General features: G+C 48.5%; 1 pseudogene; it reads right to left on the bottom strand.

Moving 5' to 3' along the window:
- Positions 1-15,320, bottom strand: part of LOC119968001 — an 84,081-nt pseudogene that overhangs the window by 27,487 nt on the left and 41,274 nt on the right.

The raw sequence follows: 15,320 nt of genomic DNA, 5'->3' as shown, positions 1-15,320 counted from the left end.
AAGGAAAAAAGGGGAGGAGGAACTAGACATAGAGGTAGGGTGAGGACTCTGGATCGAAGCACTACACAGGTCAAACTTCACCTTCATGTGCGTAGGGCTGAGTCTAACGCAGCTAAAGGGGTTGCATAGAGTGCACCTAACCAGAACCTGAATGAGTGGCTTATTTTCAGAGGTGGGGGACAAATGTGAATGGTGCCATAGAGACCTGGCCAACTACACTCACATATTCTGGGCTTGCTCCAGACTGGTCGACCTTCTTTGTGGGAATGTCCAGGGTGAGGGTGGAGCCATGCCCAAAAGTGGCAGTCTTCAAGGTTTCAGATCAGCCAGAACTCTTCATGGGAAGGGTGGGGCGATGCCCTTGCCTTTGCCTCCCTGACCACCTGCCGGTAAATCCTGCTTGGCTGGCGATCGGCAGCATCATCCAAAGCTGACGACTGGCTGTCTGACCTGGTGGGATTTCTCAGACTAGAGACACTAAAATTTCCCATCCAGGTTTGGAAAAGAATTCCAACAGGACGTGGAAGTCGTTCACCAACTTGTTTCAAAACTTGTTCGTAGCCAGCAACCAATAGGGTAAGGAGTGGGGAAGTGGCGAGGGGGGGAGGGCTTTTTGGAAGAGACACGAATGAGCCACGGGACAAAGAGAAAAAGAAAAAGGGGAGGGACAGAACTAGGGGGAATGGGGGAGATGAAGGCACGCAAAGAGAACAAGAAGGATAAAGGACAAAGGGACTGGGCCGAGGGAAGCCCAAACCAAACTTGACAACAGACATTTGTAAATCAATGCCCTGGCCATATTGGGGACTAAAGGGGCGTCATGGTCACAGCAGGAGAGAAGAAAATTTTCTGCAAATAGATTTCTATTTGTCTTTCTTTTTCCTTTTTGGCCCGGTTGTGTAATATATAACTTATCAATTGTTAAATATAAGATGTGAAAACCCAATATAAACATTTTTAAAAAATGATGTTTCTCTCTCCACAGATACCTTCAGGCCTGCAGTGAGCGTTTTTCCATAATTTTCTGCTCAAAATAAATTGTTAGATCTCCAGTTAATATAAATGATAAAAGGCGCTTAGATGAGCACTTGAAACACCATCACATTCAAAGATATGGGAAAAGCAGAGAAGACTGAGGGGTGGCCTGATCGAGGTGCACAAGATTATGAGGGGCATGGACACAGTGGATAGAGAGCAGCTGTTCCCCTTAGTTAAAGGGTTGGTTACGAGGGGACACAAGTTCAAGGTCAGAGCAGGTGGTTCAGGGGGGATTTGAGGAAAATCTTTGTCACCCAGAGGGTGGTTTTGGTCTGGAATGCACTGCCTGTGAGTGTGATAGAGACTGGTTGCTTCACACCCGTTAAAAAGTACCTGGATGTGCACTTGGCAGGTCTTAACATTCGAGATTATGGGCCAAGTGCTGGCAAATGGGATTGGGTTTGGCAGATCAGGTGCCTTTCATGCGGTGGTACGGACTCGATGGATTGAAGGGCGTTTTCTGCACTGTATTTTTCTGTGATTCTGCGAAGTGCTAGTAAGTGGGATTAGCGCGAGATTAGTGGTAGTTATTGTTGGTGCAGATTTGATGGGCCGACGATTCTGCGTTGTACGATTCTATGACTCTAAATACAATCTCAGACAGTCTGATACTTACTTCAGTTTCTGTATTTTACAGTCCGGGTTCCCCAGAGCCTCAGACAGAAGTTTCACTCCGGAATTTGACAGATTATTGAAACTCAGGTCCAAATTCTTCAATGAACGGTTTATACTGCGAGTGGAGATGAGATCCGCAGCACGAGAATCTGTGAGAGCGTTACGACACAGACTGAGGATCAGAGAGAGAAAAGTAGCAGGATTCAGTGTGAGTATACAGTGTTTTCAAGAAAAGTATTATTAACAATATAAAGTACAGTCGAGACATTCAAAAAACAAATACTTCATGTACATGGAAGATAAATACTATTGATGCTGTAAATCTGGAATATAAGTAGAGTAAGCACAAAATACTCAACAGGTCAGACAGTATCTGTGAAAACAGGAGAAGCTCATCTTTGAAGTTCCATGAGCTTTGATTAGAACTAGGAAGAAGCAACAAATTAACAGGATTTAAGGCAAAACGATGGGATAGGTTGTGCAAATGAAGCAAGTAAATGGAAATGGAGGAGCGATTAAATGACAAAGGGACGATGGTCAAGACAAAAACGTACACATTTCCTTTCCCCAAGTTATTCCAGAGGGTATGTAGTCATTAGTGGCTCAGGAATGGAGCTTGTAATGGGCATGATGATAAAGGCTGTGATTTTACCGGAAGCTGTGAAGCCCTAACATCAGGATTGGAATGTGGTATTGTGACTGTGTGGACAGAACGTATTGCCAGAGCCGAATCATTACGGTGATTGGCAAGGTAGGGGTCTGGGTCAGTCATTTTCAAATTCAGGGGCGTAACCCTGCGAGTGGGTCACGGGCAGGTGACAGGAAGGTCACGGGGCCATTGGTCATGGCTTTCCCGATTGCGGGAGGAGTGCCCAACGCCCGCGACCAGCTTTTAAAAATGTCGTCCGTGACTGGCTTTCAGAATGCCAGCCATCCGTGAATGCGCGGCCCTCAGCAGTGCACAGTGAGCAGGTACACCAACATCACGTGCTCTGGGCGTGAGAGAGATTCCACCATTTGATAGCTGGCAGCAGTGCTGGTGGGATCTCCAGGGCCTCTGGTGAGCAACTGATTTAAGAAGCTGAAATCAGGAACAACTCTTCATAAAGATAATTTCTTGAGGTATGGGTTTATTAATTTTTGCCGATGCAAATCAGGATGCAAAGCTCACGTGTCTTATACGCAGCTAAGTACTAGCAAATGAAAGATTAAAAGTTTCAAAGGCATTTGAAGACAAAGCATGGTGAGTTCGAGGACAAACCTCTTAACTTTTTTCAAAGGATGCAGTGAGAACTTAAATTATCAGCTGAAGTCCTCAGCGGGAATATGTCATTGAATGACAAAGCAAGTGAGATCGTGAGGACCAAGCAGGTTCGCCTGTCCCATTAAAGGCGAAAATGGTGGGTCAGAAAGTCTGGGCAGCGTGGGTCGTGAAGGTCGGCCGGCATGGGTCCCGAAGGATGGCTGGCTGGTAAAAATGGATCACAGGCAAAAAAGTTTGAAGGACACTGGTCTGGGGGGGGGGGGGGGGGGGGGGGGGCAGGGGGAGCTGGTGTGATGGTGTGGGCAACTCTCCTCTCGGGGAGTCCAGTTAAGGGAATTCCTAGTTCATTTTTAAAATTCATTTATGGGATGTGGGTGTCGCTGGTTAGGCCAGCATTTATTGTCCATCCCTAGTTGTCCTTCAGAAGGTGGTTATGAGTTGCCTTCTTGAATATTTGCAGTCCTTGAGATGCAGGTACACCCACAGTGCTGTTAGGAAGGGAGTTCCAGGATGTTGCCCCAGCGACAGTGAAGGAGCGGCCATATATTTCCAAGTCAGGGTGGTGAGTGACTTGGAGGGGAACCTCCAGGTGATGGGGTTCCCAGCTATCTGCTGCTCTTGTCCTTCCAGATGGTAGTGGTCGTGGGTTTGGAAGGTGCTGTCGAAGGAACCTTGGTGAGTGACTGCAGTGCAGCTTGTAGACATGGCCGCCACTGTTCATCGGTGGTGTAGGGTTAAAATGTTTGTGGAAGGGGGAGCAATCAAGCGGGCTGCTTTGTCCTGGATGGTGTCGAGCTTCTTGAATGTTGTTGTAATTCCATTACACTCCTGACTTGTGCCTTGTAGATGGTGGGCAGGCTTTGGGAGGGGTGGTGTGGGGGGGGGGTAGGTCAGGAGGTGAGTTACTCGCCGTAGGATTGCTAACCTTTGATGATTCAAAGTTCAGCAGCAGTAATTACAAATACAGCAGCTCTGGAGGGACAGGAGAGTGAGTAATGATTTGAAATGGCAAAAGGTAGATCAAAGGAAGCAACTCGATTGACCCATGCCTTGCCTGGATATTCTGTTCCAGACAGCTCTGGCTCAATGGTGGGCTCAATGACAGGAGGAGAACATCAGTGTGTTAATCCACAAAATTCTGGATGGAGATTGCCGGTGGAGATGGAGAAGGTGAACAGATCCAGAGAAGATGGTAACAGTGTTGCCTCAGGATAAAGGTTGAAATGTGTTCTGGCACCTATGTGGCGAAGGATGAAAGTAAAATTAGTTGAAGTTTTAACCAACCCTGCCACTGGCAATGCCCAGGCGGCTGTATTGGCTGTCAATGACATCTGAACCCAACTGTGGACCGGCTCGGTCAGTCAGAGTTGCCTCCTGCACAGCCGCAAGTGCATCGATACATGCAGGATGCCTCCATATGGAAACATGACAGACATTCTCGTTGTTCCCAGAATAAACTAGTGCATGTATTTGATGGGTGTGTAACAATTGAAATTGATGTACATGTAGAAGGTAGCAAATAACTCTGAATGGGTCAAGAGCAGCATTGACCTTGCCATCCTTATGCCAATGAAGCATGATGCACTGCAGCTGGGAGACTTTGAAGCAGCACGGACAATCCCTGAAAGGGAGATGGCTGTGAAGCAGAGAATGAGTGGCCTAATAGAAGGACACAGGACAGCCTCAGCTCACCAAAACGCAGAGTGCTCCTGTGCCCTTCACTGGTCACAGAGAATAGTCTGAAGCAACATGTGCATTGCCCTCTGATCACTCTTCTCTCTCTCTCAAAAATAAAGGGCTGCTGTTACCGTGGGAGAGCCATCGACAGATGAGGAGAAGGGGAAGCTCCAACATAGATTATCATAGAATTTACAGTACAGAAGGAGGACATTCGGCCCATCGGGTCTGCACCGGCTCTTGGAAAGAGCACCATACCCAAGGTCAACACCCCCACCCTATTCCCCATAACCCAGTAACCCCACCCAACACTAAGGGCAATTTTGGACACTAAGGGCAATTTATCATGGCCAATCCACCTAACCTGCACATCTTTGGACTGTGGGAGGAATCCGGAGCACCCCCCCCAGGCGATTCTCCATGCTCAACGGACGAATGCTCGCCGAGTTCGGCCAAGTCCCAACGGCGTCGTTCGCGTGTGGTCCTACCTGGCGGGACCTCGCCATTCTGTCTGCAGGGGCCGTCCCGGTGGGAGGGAGGGGGAATCCGACTCAGGGGGGCCCTCCACGGTGTCCAGGCCTGTGATCAGGGTCTATCGATTAGCGGGCAGGCTAATTCCAGGGGGGGGGGGGGGGCTTATGTTCCTCCGCGCCGGGCACCTGTGGGGCTCCGCCATGTTGCCAGGGGGCCGGCGTGGAGACAGAAACCCATACACATGCGTGGACCCGTGCCGGCCGTGCTGGGGCACGTATCGGCAGCTGCATGAAGTGTTCCAGTGCCGTACTGGCCCCCTGTGCAGCGCAGGAGCGCTGCTCCTAGCAACCAGATGACGCTGTCGTAAAACACCCCGGTGTTTACACGGCGTCAGCACTTAGCCCCATTATCGGAGAATCCCACCCGTGGTTTCAGTGTGAAAAATGATGAATGTCGTGATGTGTTCTGTCCATGTCAGTGCAGCACACAATGTTATACATGCAGCAACATGTGTGACTAAGGGAACACACAATATCAAAAATGAGCCAAGACATTGGCAACGTCCAGATCATGGTATCCCAATTAGGCATTGGTGCTGGTGCTGGGTGGATAAATATTGATGGTGAGATGGGTTGTGTTGCTGAAAAGGCGAGTGGCCCAATGGGTGGACACTGGAGAGCTTGTAGTTAACGCAGAACATAGTGTTCATGTGTCCATCACTGGTCACAGAGAGTAGTTTGAAGGAAGTGTTGGAAGTTGCAAAGCCCTCGAATCGCTCCTCCCTCTTTTGCAAACCGAAGGCTGCCGTGACAGGTTAGCTGTCCATCTCTGAAGCAGGAAAGACCTCAGAAAAATCTTAGAGACAGCGCTGCCACAATATCCCCCCTCCCTTTCCACAAGTGTTAGCACCATCACTTTGGTGGGTGGTCACACACAAATAGTAAATGGGTCACAATAACTGCAGAGAGACGCCTGAACAGCTGATGGGGGCACTGATAGCCGAGTTTACTAACACTCTGAGGTCTGCGGAAGACAGGGCAATGCCAAGCTCCAGGCTGATGATTCGCTACCAGATTCTTCAACAAAGCAGCAGATGCTGAAGGTGCAGATACTGATTACAGATTTTCTTCTCTGAGGGACATTATTACGGGCCAGGGTTTAGAGAACCCCAAAGCGTATCATGGAGTTCACCTGACCCAAAACGTTTAATTGATTGTGGTTATGGGGAGCACAAGGGCCCACTTTGCAGGTGTGATGCAACAGAGATCTACAGTACTTTAAGAAAAAACAATGTTTATTCTATGAATCCAGTTAACACTTAATAAACCCACAGTAAACATCTTAACAACTATCAACACCAATCATCCCCACAGATACAATATTCTATAAGTAACCCTTTATAACTTTCCCACCAACATCCGTAAGTTCTAAAGACATTTTTACAGAAAGACAGCAGGTTTAAATTCTCTACAGAAACCGGTATTACTTTGAAATACTCAAATGGGCAGAAGACAGTCTGTAGCTTGTAGAGAGAGATCATTATACAGCAGCTTGCTTTGCCTGCAGCTATCCAGCTCCCAAAACAAAACTAAAACATACTGTGGCTGCCTGCTCAAAAACGAAAGTGAAAGGCAGCCAGCCCAGCTCCACCCACACTCTGACATCACTGCAAACACCCATTTCTCAAAGGTACATCCACTACAGCTATTTGATAAACACCCAGTTCTCAAAGGTACTCTCACATGACAACATTAGTGAACAAATGTTTTCTTTCAATTAATTAATGGGATGTGGGAACGACTCATGCCTAATTGTCCTTGAGAAGTTGGTCATTGCTTGGTTCTTGAACTTCTGTAGCCCATGTGGTGTAAGTACACCCATTGTGCTGTTAGGGAGGATGCTCCAGGATTTTAGCCCAGTGACAGTCAAGGAACGGCGATATATTTCCAAGTCAGGAGGGTAATCTCCAGGTGGTGGTGCTCCCATGTGTCAGCTGCCCTTGTCCTGCTAGAGGTATTTGCCATCAGTTTGGAAGGTGCTGATTGTGTATTTTTATGAAAATTGATCATAATTCATTGAATTCGGAATTGGAAACTAATCATCAAATTTAACTTTCAATTTCACCATTTGTGTTGGTTGAATATGAATTCACGTGATCAAGGCATTAGCCTGAGCCTCCTGATGACTAGTCCAGTGACATTACCACTGTGACACTGTCTCCCCTTAATCCAGTATCAATTCTTAAATCCAAATGGGGAGCTTGAAAAGGGCAGGCACTTGGGATTTCCTCAATACATAGACATCGTGGCAACTTCCTGGGAACCATCACAGACAAGGAGGATCAGTTTTTGTGGTCAAAAACCCGGTTGTATATTGAGTGACTGCAAGTCTTTCCTGGTGATGAGGTCTGCTGCTTGCTATGGATAATCTTGTGGTGTCATTATTTATATTCTGCACCTGAAGAAATCCAAAGATGGTGCCAAATACCTCAGCTTGACTGTCTGGATCAGTGTTAATGTACATGTATTGGCTACTCCTCTTGAAGATAGCATTGGTGATCACCGTGCTGCAGTGAAAAGCGATGATTGCAGTGAAAAGATGATTGATGAGGAGAGGGCGGTGCATGTTGTTTACATTGAACTTCAGTAAAGCTTTTGACAAGGTGCCTCATGGCAGACTGGTACAAAAGGTGAAGTCACACGGGGGTCAGAGGTGAGATGGTAAGATGGTTACAGAACTGGCTCGGTCACAGAAGGCAAAGGGTAGCAGTAGAAGGGTGTTTTCCTGAATGGAAGTTTGTAACTAGTGGTGATCCACAGGGATCTGTGCTGAGGCCTCTGTTGTTTGTAGTGTACATAAACGATTTGGAGGAAAATGACACCAAGGTTGGTGGAGTGGCGGATAGTGTTGAGGATTGTCACAGCATGCAGTAGGACATAGATAGGTTGGAGACTTGGGCAGAGAAATGGCGAGTGGAGTTTAATCCGGACAAATCTGAAGTAATGCATTTTGGCAGGTCTAACATAGAGGGGAAATATACCGTAAAAGGCAAAACTCTTAGGAATATAGAACATCAGAGAGATCTGGGCATGCAGGTCCACCGATCTTAGAAGGTGGCAACACAAGTAGACAAGGTAGTCAGGAAGGCATACAGAATGCTTGCCTTCATTGGATGGGGCATCGAGTATAAAAACTCCTAAGTCATACTGCAGTGGTATCGAACCTTGGTAAGGCCGCACTTGGAATATTGCACACAATTCTGGTTGCCACACTACCAGAAAGATATGGAGGCTTTGTAGAGGGTGCAGAGGAGGTTTACCAGGATGTTGCCTGGTCTGGAGGGTGTTAGCTGTGCGGAGAGGCTGAATAGACTCGGACAGTTTTCATTAGATAGACGGAGGTTGAGGGGTGGCCTGATAGAGATCTACAAGATTATGATGGGCATGGATAGAGTGGATGGGCAGGCACTCTTTTTCCAGGGTGGAGGGGTCAGTCATCAGGGGGGGCATAGATTTAATGTCCATGGGGCAAAGTTTAGAGGAGATATAGAGGAGGGTAGTGAGTGCCTGGAACGCGCTGCCAGGGGAGGTTGTGGAAGCAGATATATTTCCTGCTTTACATCTCTGTCCTTTTTATATTTTCGAATCCACTGGGACCATTCAAGAATCGAGGGAATTTTGGAAGATTACAAGCAACATATCTACTATCTCTGCAGCCATGTCTTTAATGCTCTAGTATGAAAGCAATCAATTTCATGGAGCTGGTCAACTTTTGGTTCTATTAGCTTCCCTAAAACCGATTCCCTCGAGATTGTGATTGTCTTAGGTTCCTCCTTCCCTTTTAATTCCTGATTTTCAACAATTCTTGAATTTCTTTTGTGCCTTTCACAGTAAAGGCAGAAACAAAGTAGCTGTACACTTCTTGGGTTCAGAAGGAGGTCCTGTTCCTGTGTTCAGTTTTGGTCTCCTTACTTGAGAAAGGACGTACTGGCACTGGAGGGTGTGCAGAGGAGATTCACGAGGTTAATCCCAGAGCTGAAGGGGTTGGATTACGAGGAGAGGTTGAGTAGACTGGGACTGTACTCGTTGGAATTTAGAAGGATGAGAGGGGATCTTATAGAAACATTTAAAATTATGAAGGGAATAGATAGGATAGATGCGGGCAGGTTGTTTCTACTGGAGAGTGAAAGCAGAACTAGGGGGCATAGCCTCAAAATAAGGGGAATTAGATTTAGGACTGAGTTTAGGAGGAACTTCTTCACCCAAAGGGTTGTGAATCTATGGAATTCCTTGCCCAGTGAAGCAGTTGAGGCTCCTTCATTAAATGTTTTTAAGGTAAAGATAGATAGTTTTTTGAAGAAAAAAGGGATTAAGGGTTATGGTGTTCGGGCCGGAAAGTGGAGCTGAGTCCACAAAAGATCAGCCATGATCTCATTGAATGGCGGAGCAGGCTCGAGGGGCCAGATGGCCTACTCCTGCTCCTAGTTCTTATGTTCTTATGTTCTCTTAGGATTGGAGGATCAATCCAACCATGTCTGGATGGAGATTGCTGAGGACCTGAGCAGGCATGGGGAACATGGGTGCAGTGTGAAAAAAGATGATGTGTTCTGGCACCGTGAGTGCAGCAAACAATGTTAGACTTGCAGTCTTCAGTATCAATAAGAATGAAAGTGAGATTGGTAGAAAGTTCAGTTCTACCCAGACACTTGCAATGTTCAAACAGGAACATTGCCTGTCCGTGTCATGCCAAGCTCTCTGTACAAACTGTGAGCCTGTCTGAGTTGACACCTGCCCTTTCGCGATTCAGTGGCGTCATGCAAGAGACATCCCTATGGCGACACGCTGGACAGTCAGGATGCCACCAGCAAAGGCTGGTGTGTCTTAGATGGGTGAAATAAAGTGGAATTTTATTTGCTTTTAGTGCAGTGGGAGTGCATACAGTGTCAGGGAGAAAACAAAAAAAGGTGGCAGTGCCCATCATTCCTTCCTCACACCATTCCATTTCTCAGGAAAGCTGAGGCGAAAGAGCTCAGAGATCTGGAGTCAAGGCAGGCAATCATTGATGGTCATAGATGGGTTGGAGAGTTGAGAGAAGGAGTTGCTTATAGAACGGGCACGGATGAGTTTCTGGTGATCCCAAAACATAGTGCCCGGTGCACCTCACCGGTAATACAGACTAGATCTGAAGGATATATTTGATTAGTCTTCCTCCTCTCTCACAGCTCATAGCTGCTCTGACTGGGAAACAGCCGTCCGACTCGGAGAAGTTGAGAAGGAGTGGGGTGGTGGGCGAGACTTTAGGGGAAGCATAATCACATTATCCCCTCCGCCCACATGAAGCAAAATGTATTATTTGACTGACATCCCATAGCCTGGGGACCAGTTAGAAAATAACAGGATTCAGAGTAAAAGCAGGTTTCTTTTAAATTGATAACATTATCATTGACACTGATAATAATGGACAGTGTTTTTTATTTATTAAAGCAGGAGTCAAAATATATCAAAAGAGAAATACTGTGGGCAGCACGGTGGCGCAGTGGGTTAGCACTGCGGCCTCATGGCGCCGAGGTCCCAGGTTCGATCCCGGCTCTGGGTCACTGTCCGTGTGGAGTTTGCACATTCTCCTCGTGTTTGGTGTTTCGCCCCCACAACCCAAAAGATGTGCAAGCTAGGTGGATTGAACACGCTAAATTGCCCCTTAATTGGAAAAATTAATTGGTTACTCTAAAGTTAGAAAAAAAAAGAGAAATACTACAGATGCTGGAAATCAGAAATAAAACATAATTTCAGGGATAGAGTGGAGGCATGGGTTTAAGTAGGATGCTATTTCTCAGGGCTGGTGCAGACTCGATGGGCCGAACGGCCTCCTTCTGCATTGTATGTTCTATCAATTCTACAATTTGCTGGAAATGCTCTGTAATTCTGACAGCATCAGTGGAGTGAGAAACAGTTAACTTTTCAACTCCACAGGAAGAAGTTTTCAAGAAATCATTGGGACTTGAACCATTCAACCCACTTCTCTCTCCTCAGATGCTACCAGACCTACTGAGTTTGTCCAGCAATTTCTGCTCAAGATATTCTGTTGGTTACCCAGTTATTATAAACACCATTTCACACAATCTGGTACTTACTCCAGCTTCTGTATTTTGCAATCTGGGTTCATCAGAGTGACAGACAATAGGTTCCCTCCTGAATTTCTCCAACTACTCGAACTCAGGTCCAAATCACTAAGTGACTGGTTTGTACTGAGAGCGGAGGCGAGATCCTCAGCACAAGAATCTGTGTCTGCTTGATGATACAGCCTGGGGATCAGAGAGTTAAAAATAACAGGAATCAGGATAAATTCATTTTGTTTTCCAGAACTCCATTATTGACAATACAAATGTATAGACGACACAGTCAAGACACACAACCTCAGTGTGCATAGAAATGTAATATTATTGTTGCTATAAATCTGTAATATACGTAGAATAAGCACAAAATACACAAGTCAGGCAGTATCCATAAAATCAAAAACAGCTAACCTTTCAAGTTCGATGAACATTCATTAGAACTGGGAAGAAGCAGAGAAATAACAGGTTTGAAGACACGGGGAAACAGTTGGGAGGAAGGGGAATTGAGTTTTGGAAATTGAAGAAAAAACTGGAACGGCAGAAGTGATTAAGTATAAAAGGGATGATGATGAAGACAAAAGCATAAAATGCCCATGTCCTTACCCTGAATCACGGTGGAGGGGCACCAGATAGTCGGTGGAACAAAGAAAAAAGTACAGCACAGGAACAGCCCTTCGGCCCTCCAAGCCCGTGCCGACCATGCTGCCCGTCTAAACTAAAATCTTCTACATTTCCAGGGTCCGTATCCCTCTATTAAAGACCAAAGAAAAGTAAAGTGGCTTTGGAATTTGGTTGGCCCGGGACTGAAGATAACGGCTGTAATTTTACCAGACGTTCTGAAGTCCCTACTCGGGACTGGAAGTGGTGTTGTGACTGTTGGCAGAACGTTATGTCAGAGCCAGATAATTAATGGCAAACCGGCAAGGTGGGCAATGGTCTGGGGAGGGGATGGAGAGGGGCAGCTCCCCATTCAGGGAGACCGGGCAGGTGGAGTTTTAGTTCAGGGATTTCTTGTGCCATCTTTAAAGAGGCAGCTGCACTGGCAAATTCAGGGACCAGAGAGTGATGTGGTGAATGTATTATATCAATAATCCACCATTGTATCTGTGCTATGCTGTAGCCCTTGTATTTGTATCTGTGCTATGCTGTTGCCCTTGTGGGCTCCACCTATGGGCCATTGTATGGCATTATCCATAAGGTAACATGTTGGGGCCTGTATGGCCGATCTGGTTGACCATGTCTGCAATTCAGGGGAGGGGGTACGCATTGAGGTGCATGAACCGGTTAATGGTCTGGCTGTAATCAACCACCATCCAGAACTTTTCCCCGGTCTTGACGACCACCACCTGAGCTCTCCAGGGGCTATTACTGGCCTCTATGACTCCCCCATGTAGGAGCCGCTGGACTTCGGCTCTAATAAATACCCTGTCCTGCAGGCTATACCGCCTGCTGTGAGTGGCTACGGGTTTGCAGTTAGCAGTGAGATTAGTGGAGAGGGGACGATTTTTAGAGTCGCTAAGCTGCATATAGTGAGAGGGGGGTAGGGGTCCACCGAAGCTGAGTGTGAGGCTTCTAAGATTGAAAATCGAGCCCGAGTAGGAGGGGGGCAATCCCGAGTGCGATCCCGAGGCGAGGGAGATAGTTTGCCGTGCTGGGAAGATAGGGAGCAAACAGCGTCTGGATGAATGAAGTACAGTAAGAAGTCTTACAACACCAGGTTAAAGTCCAACAGGTTTGATTCAAACACGAGCTTTCGGAGCGCAGCTCCTTCCTCAGGTGAATCTGCGCTCCGAAAGCTCGTGTTTGAATCAAACCTGTTGGACTTTAACCTGGTGTTGTAAGACCTCTTACTGTGCTCACCCCAGTCCAACGCCGGCATCTCCACATCATGGATGAATGAAGCTCTCAGTGCTCCCGGAGTCGAAGAGGCACGGTGTCTTGTATCCGTTGACCTGAATGGACATCATTGAGCTTCTGAGGTGCTTTGGCCGCGACTGGTCCAAAGTGACTGCGTTAAGTTGCGGGTAGTCGGTGGCTTGATCAGCAGTGCTGGAGTGTCCCCGTGATGACTGTCCGTGGAGGTCGTAGTCGTCGATATGAACATCGGGTGATGGCCAAGATGGTGGCCCCCGTTGATCGCACGTGGCGGGCGATGAAGAAGATGTCGTCCAAGATGGCTGCCCCCGTGGATCGCACGTGGCGGACGGCGAGGAAGGTGGCGCCCAAGGTGGCGGCCCCCATGACTCGCACATGGCCGGCCGCGTGGGGGAGGATTGCCAAGATTGCGGCCCCCATGAGTCGCACATGTCGGGCGGAGTCGGCAGACACGCTGCAACATTGCGGGGTCTGCGGGCCTGCGAGTTGGGGGAGCGATTGCTCTGGATAGCAGGAGAGTTAGAGGGTTTAGATTTAGACAGGCATACCTTAGCAAAATGTCCTTTTCGACTGCAGCTGCTGCAGGTCTCGTTGCGGGCCGGACAGTGCTGCCGTGGGTGTTGGGGCTGACCGCAGAAATGGCACGATGGCGCTACATAGTGGGCAGGCGGCCACGCGGCGCAGGCCTGAGGCAGTCTCTGGTCGGGGGTCCACGATGGGATTGCGTGGTCGGCGGGGAACGAGTTCAAACTTTGAAACGCGACCTCCAGCGAGGTTGCTAGCGGTACAGTGTCCTCCAAGTTCTAGGTTCCTTTTTCGAGGAGACGCTGGCACACGTAGTTGGACCGGACCCCTGCAACGCACACATCACGGACAGCGAGTTCCATATGCTGGGAAACAGTTACAGCCTGAAAGTTACATTCCCGTGCAAGAGCTTTTAGGTCGCGCAGGTAGTCCTCTAGCGACTCTGCGGGGCGCTGGCGGCGGGTAGTGAAAATATGCCGCGTGTAAACTTCATTTACAGGCCGCACGTATAGGCGGTCGAGTATAGCGAGGGCTTTGGTGTACAAGTCGATACTATCGAGTTGCGTAGAGATGTGATGGCTCACCCGTGTGTGTAGGAGACTGAGTTTCTGCTCTTTAGTAGTAGCGTAGGTAGTCGACACAGCCAGGTAGGCCTTGAAGCACCCAGCCCGATCCGCGACCTGCAGCAGCTGCGGGAAGAAAGGCCACTATGCCAGAGTGTGCCTCGCGAAAAGGGCCCCAGTTTTTAACTCCCCTGGAGAGAGAACAAATCGCTCCCAACACCAGCGGGCCCGCGGGGCCCGAAACGCTGCGGCCTACGCCCCGACTCCACCCCCTCTCGCCACGTGCAATCCATGGGGGCCGCCATCTTGGCAAACCCCCACCATGCGGCCGGCCACGTGCGACTCATGGGGGCCACCATCTTCCTCGCCGCTCACCACATGCGATCCACGGGCCCCATCTGCATCGGCAGGCTCAGAAAGCTAATCTGAAGAATACGACTTCCCCGGGCACTCTCCACGCGGCCCACAAATCAACGCGGTCACCCTGGATCAATCCCGCCCCAAACACCTACGAAGTTCGATGGCGGAGGTCCACATCAACGGGTACAGCACGCCATGCCTCTTTGACTCCGGGAGCACCAAGAGCTTTATACATCCAGAGCTGGTAAGACGCTGTTCGTTTTCTATTTTTCCGGTTAGCCAAACTATCGCCCTCGCTTCGGGCTCCCAATCAGTCCAAATCCAAGGACGCACCGTCGCTACTCTCACAATTCGAGGCGCTAGTTATTCTAAATTTAAACTTTATGTCCTGCCCGACCTCTGCGCACCACTCTTATTAGGCCTGGATTTCCAGTGCAACCTCAAGAGCCTCACCCTCAGCTTCGGCGGGCCCCTGCCCCCACTCACTATCTGCAGCCTAGCCACGCTGCGCATCTCCCCCCCCTCCTCTCTTCGCCAATCTCACTCCAGACTGAAAACCAATAGCTACTCGCAGCAGGCGATACAGCCTACAGGATAGGGTCTTTATCCGATCGGAGGTCCGACGGCTGCTCAGTGAGGGGATCATAGAGGCCAGTAATAGTCCCTGGAGAGCTCAGGTGGTGGTCGTCAAGACCGGGGAAAAATTTTGCATGGTCGTCGACTATAGCCAGACCATAAATCGCTTTACGCTCCTAGACGCGTATCCCCTCCCCAGAATTGCAGACATGGTTAATCAGATCGCCCAATATCGGCTATT

The sequence above is a fragment of the Scyliorhinus canicula genome, chromosome 6 (genome assembly GCF_902713615.1).
Source record: "Scyliorhinus canicula chromosome 6, sScyCan1.1, whole genome shotgun sequence".
NCBI lineage: Eukaryota > Metazoa > Chordata > Chondrichthyes > Carcharhiniformes > Scyliorhinidae > Scyliorhinus > Scyliorhinus canicula.
The sequence above is the reverse complement of the archived record's forward strand: the minus strand, read 5'-3'. Positions and strand labels throughout refer to the sequence as shown.